General features: G+C 33.7%; 1 protein-coding gene across 3 annotated transcripts in view; it reads left to right on the forward strand.

The window, feature by feature from the left end:
• LOC126738983 (sensory neuron membrane protein 1-like) overlaps positions 1-14,045 on the forward strand; it is a 53,088-nt gene that overhangs the window by 24,325 nt on the left and 14,718 nt on the right. The window lies entirely within an intron of this gene.

Consider the following 14,045-nt stretch of genomic DNA (forward strand, 5'->3'; position numbering starts at 1 on the left):
TACTTACAACTTACATAAAAAACTTTTTGTCTTAGATATATATAAAAACGAACATAGGAGTAGATTTAAAACATACAAATGTAATACATAAAGTACACCTTAGCCACAGCAACTTTCAGCGTAATGATGCTATTGTGCCTTCTAAAACACAAGTGAACTTAAATTGTATTTTTTGCAATGTTATTGGACACAAATTATATAAATGTCAGAAATTTTGTGCTCTCTCCCGTACTGAAAAATATGATGTTGTAAAGGCTAAAAAACTTTGTTTTAACTATTTAGGCTCCAACCATACTACCCAAACTTATTCGTCACGTACTTGTGGTATTTGTAATAAACACATATATCATGCCTTGCTTCATTCAGATTGAATCGACCTAGGCCCTTGCAACAATCCCAATCAACCTTTAGTAACACGTAATAATAATTCCGAAGGACACTTAAGTAATATAAACAACCAGCAAAGAAATTCAAACAACATCACACTTCTTTGCCACAAAACTCATCGCGTCATAATCATGAAACTTCTGTTGTTCACACTAATAACTCTTCATTGGATGCTACATCTCATACTACATGCTTGACGCTCTCAAGTGGAGAGAATCTTTTGGCTACAGCGCTTGTAAACATTTTTGATTCTTACGGTAAACCTATACTAATAAAGGTTATTTTTGACTCTTGTTCTGCAACTTCTATAATTACTGAACGCATTCTTGATAGGCTAAGCATTTCTTCTCAATATAGACATATTAACCTCAGTTGTATTGGAGAAACAATGATGCACTCTAGCAAAGTTGTAAACTTGACATAACCTGCACTGTTCTACGTAATATAACAAAACCCTTGCCATAGTTCTATTTAAAACGCGATCTGATACCTATACCTCCCATAGTAACTCTCGCAGATCCAGAATTTTTTGTTCCTTCGAATATTAACTTACTTCTTGGAGCTGATATATACTATCAGCTACTTACCGGAAAGATACTTCGCCTTGAGGGCAGTTCCCTTACTCTGATTGGTACATACTTGGGCGATGTAATAGGTGAACCAATTTCTACAGGTCTAATTTCGAATAAAGCTACTTACAAGGATGCAAACCCGAAACTTGTTTCTTCACACAGTCATCTTTAGAAACCTTCATGGAGAAATTTTGGCCTCAAGAAGAATTTTCGACTAAAGGAAAGTAACTCTCTGCTGATGATGAGCTAGCAGAGAAAATATTTTGTGACTCAACTTGTATTCTTGATGATTGGTCATACGAAGTAAATCTTCCACTTCGAATTCCAAATGAATATTTGAAGCTTGATGATTCGTTTCAAAAGGCAAGAAAAAGGTTTTTTAACCTTAAAAAACATTTTATTAAGGACATATCTGTCTTTGACAATTATAAAATGTTTATTAAAGAATATGTGACGTTAGGTCATGCCTAATATATCCCCTTAGAACTTTATAATAAAGATGGAAATCACAAGTCTTTTTTACCCCACCATTGTGTGATACGAGATAAGTCCAACCACAAAATTAAGAGTGGTCTTTGATGCCTCTATGCAGACTTCCACAGGCATGTCATTAAATGATGTATTGTTAAAAGGCTAGTGCAGCCTTACTTTTTGCCAGAACTTTTTGACATTCTTATTCGGTTTAGATCATCCAGATTTGTAATTACGGCTGATATTATGAAAATGTTTTGATGTATTCGAGTTTCTTCACAAATGACCTTTTTGCAGAACATTTTGTGGCGTGATAATCCAGACGAGCCTCTAAAATGTATTGAGCTTCTAACGGTAACTTATGGTACAAACAGTGCGCCGAATCTTTCGACTAGTGTTCTAAAAGAAATAGCTCTTAGAAATAAAGATAGGTATCCTCTAGCATCATAGGCTATTTTACAGCAGACATACGTTGACAATATTCTTGGCACAAGTAACTCTCTAGAAGGATTAATAGAAACTCAAAAACAGCTTGTTGAAATGCTCCAAACTGCAAATTTTCATCTTCACAAGTGGTGTTCTAACAATGAGGATCTTATGTCAATTTTAAATCTTGACTCATTGACAAACTTAAAAATGTATGACATTAAATCTAACAATATTCATAAGACCTTGGAAAGTTCGTGGAATGCAACTACCAACCAGTTCTGGAGTTCTCGATTTCAACTAACGACCTCTTCCTAAACCTTCTAATAAAATCACCGCAATAAAACGAGAAGTTTTATCTTAAATCGCTCAACTATTCGATCCATTAGGTCTTGTTACCCCAATTTGGGAAGTGGTAGTTGCTAAAATTATAGTGCTGAAAATTTGGCTATCCAAAATTGACTGGGCTAGTACTTTAAATCCCCAACTTTTACTTGAATGGACAGACTTAATAACTCAAATTCCTCAGCTTGAAAACTTAAAAATATCGAAACATTTATCTTCTATTGATAAAATTTTGAAAATCCAGCTTCACGCGTTTTGTGAAGCCAGTTTAAGGGCATACGGCGCATGTGTCTACATTCGGACAGTCTATGTAGATGGTCAAGTTATAAGTAAGTTGGTGGCGTCAAAAAGTCGAGTTGCTTCTCTGAAGACACTTTCAATCCCTCGAGTAGAGCTCTCTAGAGCTTTACTATTGTCTAAATTGGTTTCAAAAACATTGGCAATTTTATATGATAAACTTGTCTTTGACAGCGTTAACTTATATTCAGATTACCAAATAACACTTTGCTGGATCAAGGCTCATCCCTTTAAGTGGACAATTTTTGTTTCAAACTGGGTCTCGGAGATTCAGAAATTAACTTCTTCGTTTAACTGGTGGTATATAAAGTCTATAGATAACCCAGCTGATCTTGTATCCCGGGGTACGACACCTAGCCAGTTAATGAAGTCCGCTTTATGGTTTAACGAATCTCAGTTTCTAAGATCAACAGATTATGAGTTTTAAAACTTTAAACTGCAGAAGCCTTCAATGGAAAACGTCCCTGAACAAGGGATCTCAAAAGCAGTATTTTATTCTTCAAAGAAAGATACATTTTGGGATTCCGTGTTTTCAGACTTTCATCATTTTTGAAACAACAGAGAACCTTAGCATTTAGCTTCGTTATTTATGTCGGCTTAAAAATCGCATGTCAAATAGAAATATTGGCACCCTTTAGGTTTTACCTAAGGATGAACTAATAAGTTCAATATCAATAGCTCAACCTCTTGATGTAGATGAACTCAGAGAATCAGAACTCCGCATCATTAAAATTATTCAACGTAAAGGGTTTTCGCAAGAGCTAAAAGATCTACAAAATAACAAGCGTATTTCAAATAAACTTGGTCTTTAACTTCACCCATTTATTGGCGAAAGAGGCCTCCTTAGAGTGGATCCGTTTAGCTTACGCTGACTTGCCATTCGAGCAAAAACATGCTATTTTGCTCCAATCGAGACATCCTGTTGTTTCCTTCATGCTTAAATTGGAACATATACGTTTGGGACACGCTGAGGCACAATGTGTTTTGTCCAACTTTCGATTAAGATTTTTGGCCTCTTGGCGGCTTGACAGAAATTAAGCGCATTATACGAAATGGTAATATATGTCTTCGTTTTAGCGGGCAAAGATCAGCAAATTATGTCGAATCTTCCTAAGGATCGCACGATACCCTCACGTCGATTTTCAAAGGTCGAAGTTGATTTTGGCGGCCCTTACATTGTTAAAAAACTCGTTGGCAAAACGCTCATCCTTATTAAAGGCCTACATTTGCGTCTTTGTATGCATGGCTATCAAGGCTGTACATATAGAGTTAGTGTCCACGCTATCCACAGAGTCCTTTATTCCCACTTTAAAACGATTTATATCTCGTAGGGGTAACCCGGTAATTATCTATGGTGATAACGCTACAAATTTCATTGGATCAAATAATCAGCTCAAAGAGCTTTACAACTTTTTTCATGATAAATATACAAAAGACGATTTAGAAAACTTTTTGTCAACAAAGCGTGACCTGAAAATGTATTCCTCCGAGAAGCCCGCACTTTGGTGGACTGCAGAAAGCAGCTATCAAAAGTACCAAAGACCATTTGCAGCGAATTGCAGGAACAGCCCACTTTACCTTTAAAAAACTATCGACAATTTTAGCTCAGATTGAATCCATCTTAAATTCCAGGCCGTTGATTCATCCTCAGGACACTGAAATGGATTCAAGTAATTACAGAAATGAAACAAAGTAATTTCAAGTATATACAAAACACTAATAAAATAAATGTTTTTTACGTTTTGTACAAAAATTAAAACAACAAAAAAAAACAACAAAAATCATGGCACAATTTAAATTACACTCAGGTACAATCCGTTAAAAAAAATTTAATAAAAAAAAATATAAAATGTATTTTTTATACCTTACACCTCTCACCTAAGTGTAGGTTTCTTTAGTTATAATTAAAACACATTTATAATAGGAGTGTAGAAACATCCTAAAATACAGTAACGAAACGAAAGAATTGTTAAAAAAACATAATATTTTAATAACTAGGGCTGATAAAGGCAATGTCACTGTCGCGTTAGATAAGGAAAAATACCTACAAAAATCAAACCTTATTCTCTCAAATACAGATACCTATCAAATTTTAAACAAAGACCCGACTACTTCTATTCAGGACAAACTTAATAAACTATTAGAAGACTTGTGTAAATTAAACATCTTTTCAAAAGATCAAATTAAAAAACTAAAATGCAATAACTATTGTACCTGAATGTAATTTTAATTGTGTCGTGTTTTTTGTTGTTTTAATTTTTGTACACGTAAAGAACACTTTTTTTAATAGTGTTTTGTATGTATTTGAAATGACTTTGTTTCATCTCTGTAATTACTTCAATCCATTTCAGTGTCCTGAGGATGACTTAATATAAGTCGAAACGTCGACATTTAAGTAAACAGGTTTCTGTTTTATTTCTGACCCCACCCAACAACCTTTCGTAATGTTGATTCCTATATCTAGTTACTCTTCTAATGTTTCTTATTTCACACCTGGACATTTTTTAATTGGTCAAAGTTTGACAGCCTTTCCAAAGTTGGATATAATCGATTTAAATAAAAATAGACTTTTAAGATTTCAATGTTGAGTACAGCTATTTTGGCGAAGATAAAGGGTTAAAGAATATTTAAATCTTCTGCAAAATAGGCCAAAATGGCTCAGACCTAAAGAACATTTAAAGGTAGGCGATGTTGTTCTTGTCAAGGAAGAAAATACACGATCTTTGGAATGGCCGGTGGCAAGAATTATCGAGGTAGTTCCTAGTGAAAGCGACAAAATTAGAATCGTCAAACTAAAGACTAAAAATGCTATTTTTATGAGGTCTATTACAAAGGTAGTCCCATTACCTAATAATGATAATAAGAAAATTTAAACTGTAAGTTTTATCTGTGTTTGAAAGATAAATCTTTCAACGGGGTGGCAGGATGTAGTGGAAAATTCCACAACAAAGAATTTAATTTTTAATTTAAAAGATTATTTTTAAATAGGCGGAACTTATCAAACACTTTACTGAGAATAGAAGTTTTTGCTTCAGTTCAGAGAATTTGCCCCGGCACCAAATGCAGCGAGAGTAAGTATTTGGATGTTTTGATTAGCTAGTTCGGTGACAAAGCGGCAGAAAATAACGCGATATTTAATTTGACGAGATATAGATCAATGATGAGACAGAGAGTACACGGCTCGTATTCTCCACTATTATTTTAACTTTACATCATCGTACTAGTATTTTTGAATGATTCTGAATTTGTGTTTGTTGAAATTTCACTTTGCTAAAATAAAGGCAGTCCACTCATACAATAAATTGTGTGCCTAAGTAAACAACTGGCCCATTAACCTTTATATCTTTGCTAAAAAATAATTATATCTTATAGGCCTATTCCCAACTATCTTCAAAAAATTCTAAGGCTATAAAAATATTTGCTTTTAAGAAGTTTCGCTAGCACTTTTTAACATATCTAGAATTATTTTCTGACAATTAGCTAAAGAATATTCAAATTCTTTAGAAACACTAAAGTTTCAAAATTTTAACTTCCTTTATTTAGAAAAATATGGTTTATGGTTGATCATATATCTCAAACATGCTCACTCGTTGACATATGCTTGATCTATTCGAAGACCGGAGTAGATCAAGTGTTACCAACTTTTAAAGAAAATATATCCCCTTAATATTCAAATTGCCTTTGATAAACGATACTTAAGGTAAATTTAAAACAGCTCACAATTTAAAATTTAACCGTATTTTTAAACTTTGCTTTTGTGTATCTCCCTCTATACATTGTTGTTACGGATTTATATTTAGAGCTCCTATAGCTACATATACTTGATTTCTTCCAAGATTGGAATAGATCAAGTGTTATCAAGTTTTAAAGAAAAATATATTTTCTTAAAATTCAAGTAATTCATTTCTCATTTAGATTTTATTGCAAACAAAATCAAACAAGGATACATTAACTAAACACTTACCATTTTTTGGACGATGCTGCAGAATATCCACTTGAATTTGCCAGATGCCAGGAATTGTATCATTGGAATATTTGAATCTACAAATAAAAACTTTTTCTGTTTAAAAAGGTCTTTACCTGCATTACACAATCTGGTTAATTTAAATCTTTTAAAAAATTGATCAATTGATTGAGTATTTTATTTATTATTAGTAATAAGAACTAAAATTGCTTTTAATAAACGATACTTAAAATTTAATTATAACAGCTCATATTTAAAATGAAACCGCATTTTTAAACTTTGCTTTTGTATATAACATCTGCCTCTATCTATTATTTTTACGGATTTATATTTATAGCTTCTTAATTGTATATTTGGTCACACAATTTAAGTAATTTTTTAACTATGTTAACAATATTGAAAAGACGAATAAACCACTCACACTCAAATTTTTAATAATATAAAACAACCTAAGATCAATCTCTAAAAACATTATTTCACTTGAGGTATAATACATTCTTTTTAAAATTACCTCTGAACTTGACAAAATAAAATTATAATAGATAATCATTAAAAATTTCCCATTTCCTTTTCATAAAAAAGAATATAAGAATACTTACTTTTCCAAAATAAGGGTACCGCATTTTTTTAGTAGTTTCCTTTTGCCACTTATGTAAATATCATTGTTAAAAAAATTATTTTCACATATTCGTTTATATTTTAGCAACGTCTCCTCCTTCAACAAAATATCCATATTACCACAGTTCTGAATCAACTGAAAAAGTATAATTGGCTTAGACCTTTTGAACCATAATACTCTTTTATCTAACATATCGCCTTCCAGGTAACAGTATTTAGTATTTATTTTAAGAAAAGAAAAAAAAGAGCCAGCCATAAAGTGAGTCAAAAAGGAAAAAGGTTATGATGTCTATATAATTCTTATAAATATAATTAACTACCTGTTAGATCCAGAGCCAGGTCCAATTTCTTTTAAGTATCAATAGCCTAAGAACTTTATTAATTAATTATTAGAATAGGCGGCCTGCAAAAATATTAGATAAATTAATACATACCGGATCTGAATTCCCTCCATTGCTTCTCTTTCCATAAATTTGGAAATATTATAAATAATTTCTCTTGCTTGGCTATGTAAAACCTTTCCTTTCACACCAATCCTTTTTGGAGCCATAATCACAAACAAAAATTTTTATTTGCAAATCGGGGCGATCGATACCGTTGCTTTGGCAGCGGCGTAAACAAATTTACTACGCAACCGAGCCGAACAACACGTGCTGTACCTTTCCTCAGCTAGACAAAGTCCACCGCATCTCTCATTTTACTGATTCGGATCATCTCGTGTACAGACTAAGAAAATCTTTTCAGCCGTATGATAACGAGTATAGCTTGTGGGATCAAATACGCCGAAGAACTCAAGATTCCCAAGAACACGTACTTAGCTTTATTATAGCCATAAAAAAGGTATTTCCTAAGTTATCCTAGATACCACCTCAGAGCTTAAAGTTGAATATAGTGCGACGAAACCTCCTGCCCTATATTCAGAGCAGATTGGCAATTCATAACATTAATAGTATGGTCGAATTACTTAAATTGGGTAGAGCTATTAAAGAAACGAAATTTCGGATTCAGCGCTTCAATCCACCTCCAACCAATTTACGACAGCTATTAGAACCTACACTATTCCGCTTCCGTCGAAATTAAAACTCCGGAAACTGATTACGTGCAACGGGAAAGGCCTAAAACTGTCTTTTGTTACAAGTGCGGTACTAAGCAAGCTACCAATAAGAATTGTACAAAAAACGTGACCGTGACGAGGTCTTGGGTCGCAGTCCTGGGCCTTATTCTACTATGTCGACCAATACCACTCACACTACCGTTTTGTTGGATTTTATTTTAGCTCATGCTAAAAATGACCAACGTCTTTACCGTAGAAGTATTTAGAAACTCTTTACATGGTCTGCTCGATAGTGGAGCATCGCGCACTATCATTGGTTCTCCCGGCTGGTGTAGCCTTAGGTCTATGTCTAAACTACTGCCTGTTTCTGAACTAGATTGCACTGTAATGCAATAGCAAAAACTGTTAGGTATCTGGTAGCATACGATTACCTTTCAAACTTCAAGGCCGTGTCATAACTCTGGAAGCCCTAGTGATTCCTTCAATTCCCCAAACCTTGATTCTTGGGATTGACTTTTGGTCTCGAATGGATATATTGTCCCTGACTTATACGCTGGTAAAAGTCTGTAAATATATGCCCTACTATTTCAGCTATCCAATCAGATGAGTACTTAGCATCTGAGCAACGTCAATGTCTTGACAATGTTATCAGTAGCATATTTTCTTCTATGCTTGATTCCCTTGGTTGTACTAATCTTGTTGAGTTGGAGATTAGGACAGACTCTTTCCCAATCAAGCAAATGTATTATTATTAATCGAGGGCACTTCAGCAAGAGGTAACTTTAACTAACTAAATTGGAAAAGATGTTAGGCGATGGGATTATAGAGCCATCAGAGTCTCCGTGGCCTTCTTCTATTGTTATGATATGGAAGAAAAGTGGAGGCTGCAGATTCTGCGTAGATTACCGTGCTTTAAATAAAGTTACCCTTCCCAATGGGTATCCCATCTCATTTGTTTCAGCCATCCTAAACAAACTACGTCCGTTTGTTATGCTGCTTAGTTACGATGCCCTTTCTTAAGTACGCTCGATATTAAATCTGCCTACTGGCAAATCTCCATAGCTAAGGGATCACGACCACTTACTGCATTCACCGTTCCTTTTCGTGGACTTTTCCAATTTAAGCGGATGCCCTTTGCCTTGAATAATGCGCCTGCTATGTAATCGTTTAATTGATTGGGTTATTGGAGTTGATTTGAAGAGGTACGTTTTTGTCTATCTTGATGACGTAATTATTTGCACACTGACCTTCGAAGAGCATATTTGTGTCCTTCAGAAAGTAATTCGCCGGATTTTCAAAGCTGGACTTACTTTGAACCGCAAAAAATGCACTTTTTGTGAGCCCAAGCTTAAATACTTAAGTTATGTAGTGAATTTTGCTAGCCTGTTAGTAGATCCCGAGAAGATTAAAGCAATATTAAATATCCCCACTGCCCAAAATGTCTCGGACATCAGACGTTTAATTGTTTTAGCATCGTGATATCGAAGATTCGTGGCCAATTTTTCTTCTGTTATTGCTCCCTTAACTAATCTTATCTGAAAAAGCGTAAAATTTATTTGGAATACAGCCTGTGAATCTGCTTTTATTCAAATTAAAGACCAGTTAGTAAAAGCTCCCGTTCTAACTTGCCTGGATTTTGACTTACCGTTTACGATCTAGTGTGATGCCTTGGACTTTGGTTTGTTGGTGCCGTGTTATCTCAGACTCAAAACGGCAAGGAAAAACTAATTTGTTATCTTAGTCGGGACAAAAGGTGGGAGAAAATATAGCTCAATAGTGAAGGAATGTTTGACCATATTGTTCGCAATCAAAAAAATTACGCCCCTACATAGAGGGAACACATTTTCAAGTGATAACGGAACAGTACAGCCTAAAATGGTTAAACTCGATTAAAGAGCCTGTTGGTCGTATTGCCAGATGAGCAATCAGAATGCGGACATATGATTTTGACTTTATCCACCATGCCTTATCCCGCTCAGTTCCGATTGTTGATGAAATCAAAGTCCGACCCCCGGATACATTTTCAGCAACGGCCACTAATGAACTTGATCTCCATCAGACCGGTCGTTTCTTAAAATATTAAAAGAAATTAACAAGCAACCATCAATATTCTCCAATTGGCGACTAGAAGGTAACCATATCTACAAAAGAACTAAATGTCCTCACCCTGATTTAACTGGTTTAGATGATATATGGCTTTGTGTCATTCCCCGTAGTAAGCGATCCTCTATTATTAAGACACAACATAACCCTCCTACATGTGGGTATTTAGGAGTAACTAAAACCCTATCGCGCTTATTACAGTCCTATTATTGGCCCAATATGGGTACTGATATTGCATATTATATTGCATGTTGTAATGTATGTTTAAAGACCAAGTCCTTGCAACAGGCTTCTACTGGACAATTGTTAAGTCAGCAGCCTGCCGCTTCTCGACCTTGGCAGGTTATTAGTATTAACCTAGTAGAACCCCTTCCTTGTTCTCAATGATGATATTTGTATGTTCTTTCCGTATACGATGTCTTGAGTAAGTTTCCCTTGTTTTTCCGCTTACGCTTTGTCCGTCAGTACTGAATCGGAAAAACGTAGTAAAGCTTTGGGACAGATCTTCGCTAACGTGCAGAAGCAACTACGCAAGGCTTGTGAAAATAGCCGTCATATATATAATCTTAGGCATTGTGGCGAACGCTTTAAATTAGGTCAGAAAGTCTGGCATAAGAATTATGTGCTATCGAATGCCGCGAACCAATTTACCGCGAAGTTTGCCCTTAAATATGCAGGTCTGTACTCCATTTCTAAAATACTGTCCCCATGATCGTACGAAATCAGTGACAATACCGTTAAAAGGCGAGGTGTTTGGCATGCCAAAGACCTAAAGTCTCAACCGCCCGATAATGACATCCATGATTCATCCTTAAGTTAGCACGTAAGAAAACTAAAATTTACCCTATGGTTTATCCAAGAAGATTATTACTAGTTGAAAACAATATTGCATAAAAATTAATCTGGTTAGATAGGTAGTAATTAGGGTGGTTAGTTATGGTATTGGAGGGGAAGTGTTACGGTTTATTTTATTTTGTCAGGTTCATTTCAAGTTGCCTTAATGAAAACAAATTAGTTGTGTAAATTTCCTTTGCACGCTAAACTTTTAAACTATAAAAAATACTATTTAATTTATTTAAACTTGCTAATTATATAAATTTGTTTAAGCTAATGAAGTACTTTTAAATTGATATTTAGGACTTTAAATTAATTTTATTTCAAAAATAAGCCAAAAATTATAATGTTAAATTTCTCGAAGAATCTGGGGCCAATTTTAATAAAATAAAAAGGTATCTTATTAATTTTTATTTGACTTTAACAAACAATTAATAATAATCCCTAATTTTAAATCAAAACTAATTAATTCCTTTATAATAATTATTATAAAATTAATTTTTATTATAAGTTTTTTTTTGCTGATTTGAACTCCAAAAATTTAATAAAAACTCACCTTAGTCTTAGTAGCTTAATCCTCTGTTTTTATTAAGTACCATCTTGCCTTAGTGCAGATTTAAAAAGGTGTTGTTTATTCCGCATTTAAGTTTTGTGTCAGTGTCTGGAAAAAGGCCAATTTACATTGGTAAGTTCCAAGATTTTCATGCTATTCATTTATTGTTCTTTAAATAAAAAATATGTTTATTTAATAATAAAAGTTAGACATAAAAGCTTCATACCTTTGGCTATTTCTGAGGAGTCCCTACTCACTAAAGTTTAATATTGTGCTGGATAGAAAAGCAAATACCAGAGAAGTCGTGCCCACACTCCATGTCTTTGTATACTCTCAACTTTTGCAAGATTCTTTCTGTCTCGAAAGTTTTGTCTTGAGCTAGATTGGACTAGCCAAGCAAGCACACAAGAGAGAAGTTTCTTTTAGGATTTATAGCTTTAACTTTTTGAATCTCTGCTTAGTTTCTTCCCATGCCTGAGACCTGCTTGAGGTTCTACAATAGCAGCAGCGTCACCTATATAAAGTCAGGTTTGCTACATGTTGTGATGTTAGTAGTGAGCTTTAAAACCCTCTTGATGGGACCACTTTACAAATTTTATGGCACATACGACACTTATTTAAAGTTCTCAAGTATAAAAGACAATCACCTCTTGATTAAAGCAACATAAGCGTTAGCATGTTGCATAAATATCCTTTAAAGTCATTATCATTTAGGCCTTGATCTAAAACAAAAAGCACTGAAAATTGTGATTCACCAATATAAAATTAATAATTAGTCTCACTTGACTACCTGTAAATAGGGTAAAATAGGCCTATTTATAAGGTAATCTTGCACTAAATGTTGATTATGATTATAAAAAGTGAAACGGCTTCATAATAGGAAACTTGCATAAAAATTAAATATGGATAAAAATACTATAAACCGTTAGATAATATTTTAAAAATACATCTAAAATCGAAAAACTGCCAATTCTACCTGCGGAGTAATAAATACAGGCCTATAAAGTCGGCGTAATTCAAATTCGACTCAAAACGCTCTCCCATTGGTTGTGACGTCACACCGTGCGTCGAACTTGGCGCCAGGATGTACGATACCCAAGCCATCCGTAAATTAACGAATGTCATTTTCAAAGGGTAACTAAAATTGTTTCGGTTATCCTCCACTAAATTTATTTGAAAACTCATCTATCCTACATGTTTCGGACATATAAGATGTCCATCATCAGGGATCTATAAAGAACCGAGGAAACTTATGGCTAGCTAAGGATTAAAAGTGTTAAAATAAAAAGATATTAAAAATAACTTACATACAATGAGGGTTTTCGTCACAAAATATAAAAAGCTATAGTGCTTCTGGCAACGTCAAAGGTTAAAATTACCAACAATAAATAAAAAGGGCATCTACAAAAATGATAAAAAGGCTTAATTAATTAACAAATAAACAATTGGACGTTAAAGACAAAAAAACTTACATTAAGATGCATGAGAAAGGGACTAAACTGGGTCTACACAAACATTAAAATCACATAATTACAACACTAGTATTCTTGTTATGTCAACACGACTTTGTTAAGTTGGCTACAGATGGCTAGAAATGATAAATAAAATGTTTTGACTCTAATATGAGAGAAAGAAAAGGCGTTATAAATTAGCATTAAAATTTAATGAATTAAAAAAATGTGTGGATGAATGATTTATTTGATCATTGACACATGTAGTATTAATATTTTGTATAGCTCTATTTATTTCTAAAATTTCAAGTCAATCCAGTTTATTACCTTTATGGCAGAAATGTAAATATTTGGTGTCTAAAACAGGATCGAAGTTAAGGTTATTAAGATGTATGTGTCTAGCAAAATTGTATTTAATATTTGAAGGGCAAAGATTGCGTTTTCTAGCCTTTTCGATCTCTTTACAATGTTCAGTAACACGAGTGGAGAATTTTCTACCGGTTGGCCGATATAAAAAACGCCACAGTACAGCCATCTGTAGCCAACTTAACAAACTCTAATTTTACAAATTACAGTTACCATATTTTAAATAGGGCGCGCCCTATCTTTTGAAAATTTATATGTTTCTTTTGTTCTTAGTTCTTATTGACATAATAATTATCCTAGTGTTGTAATTATGTGATTTTAATGTTTGTGTAGACCCTGTTTAGTCCCTTTCTCATGCATCTTAATATAAGTTTTTTTTGTCTTTAACGTCCAATTGTTTATTTGTTAATTAATTAAGCCTTTTTATGATTATTGTAGATGCCCTTTTTATTTATTGTTGGTAATTTTAACCTTTGACCTTGCCAGAAGCACTATAGCTTTTTATATGTTGTGACGAAATCCCTCATTGTATGTAAGTTATTTTTAATATCTTTTTATTTCAACACTTTTAATCCTTAGCTTATAAGTTTCCTCGGTTCTTTAC

The sequence above is a fragment of the Anthonomus grandis genome, chromosome 7, assembly GCF_022605725.1.
Source record: "Anthonomus grandis grandis chromosome 7, icAntGran1.3, whole genome shotgun sequence".
NCBI lineage: Eukaryota > Metazoa > Arthropoda > Insecta > Coleoptera > Curculionidae > Anthonomus > Anthonomus grandis.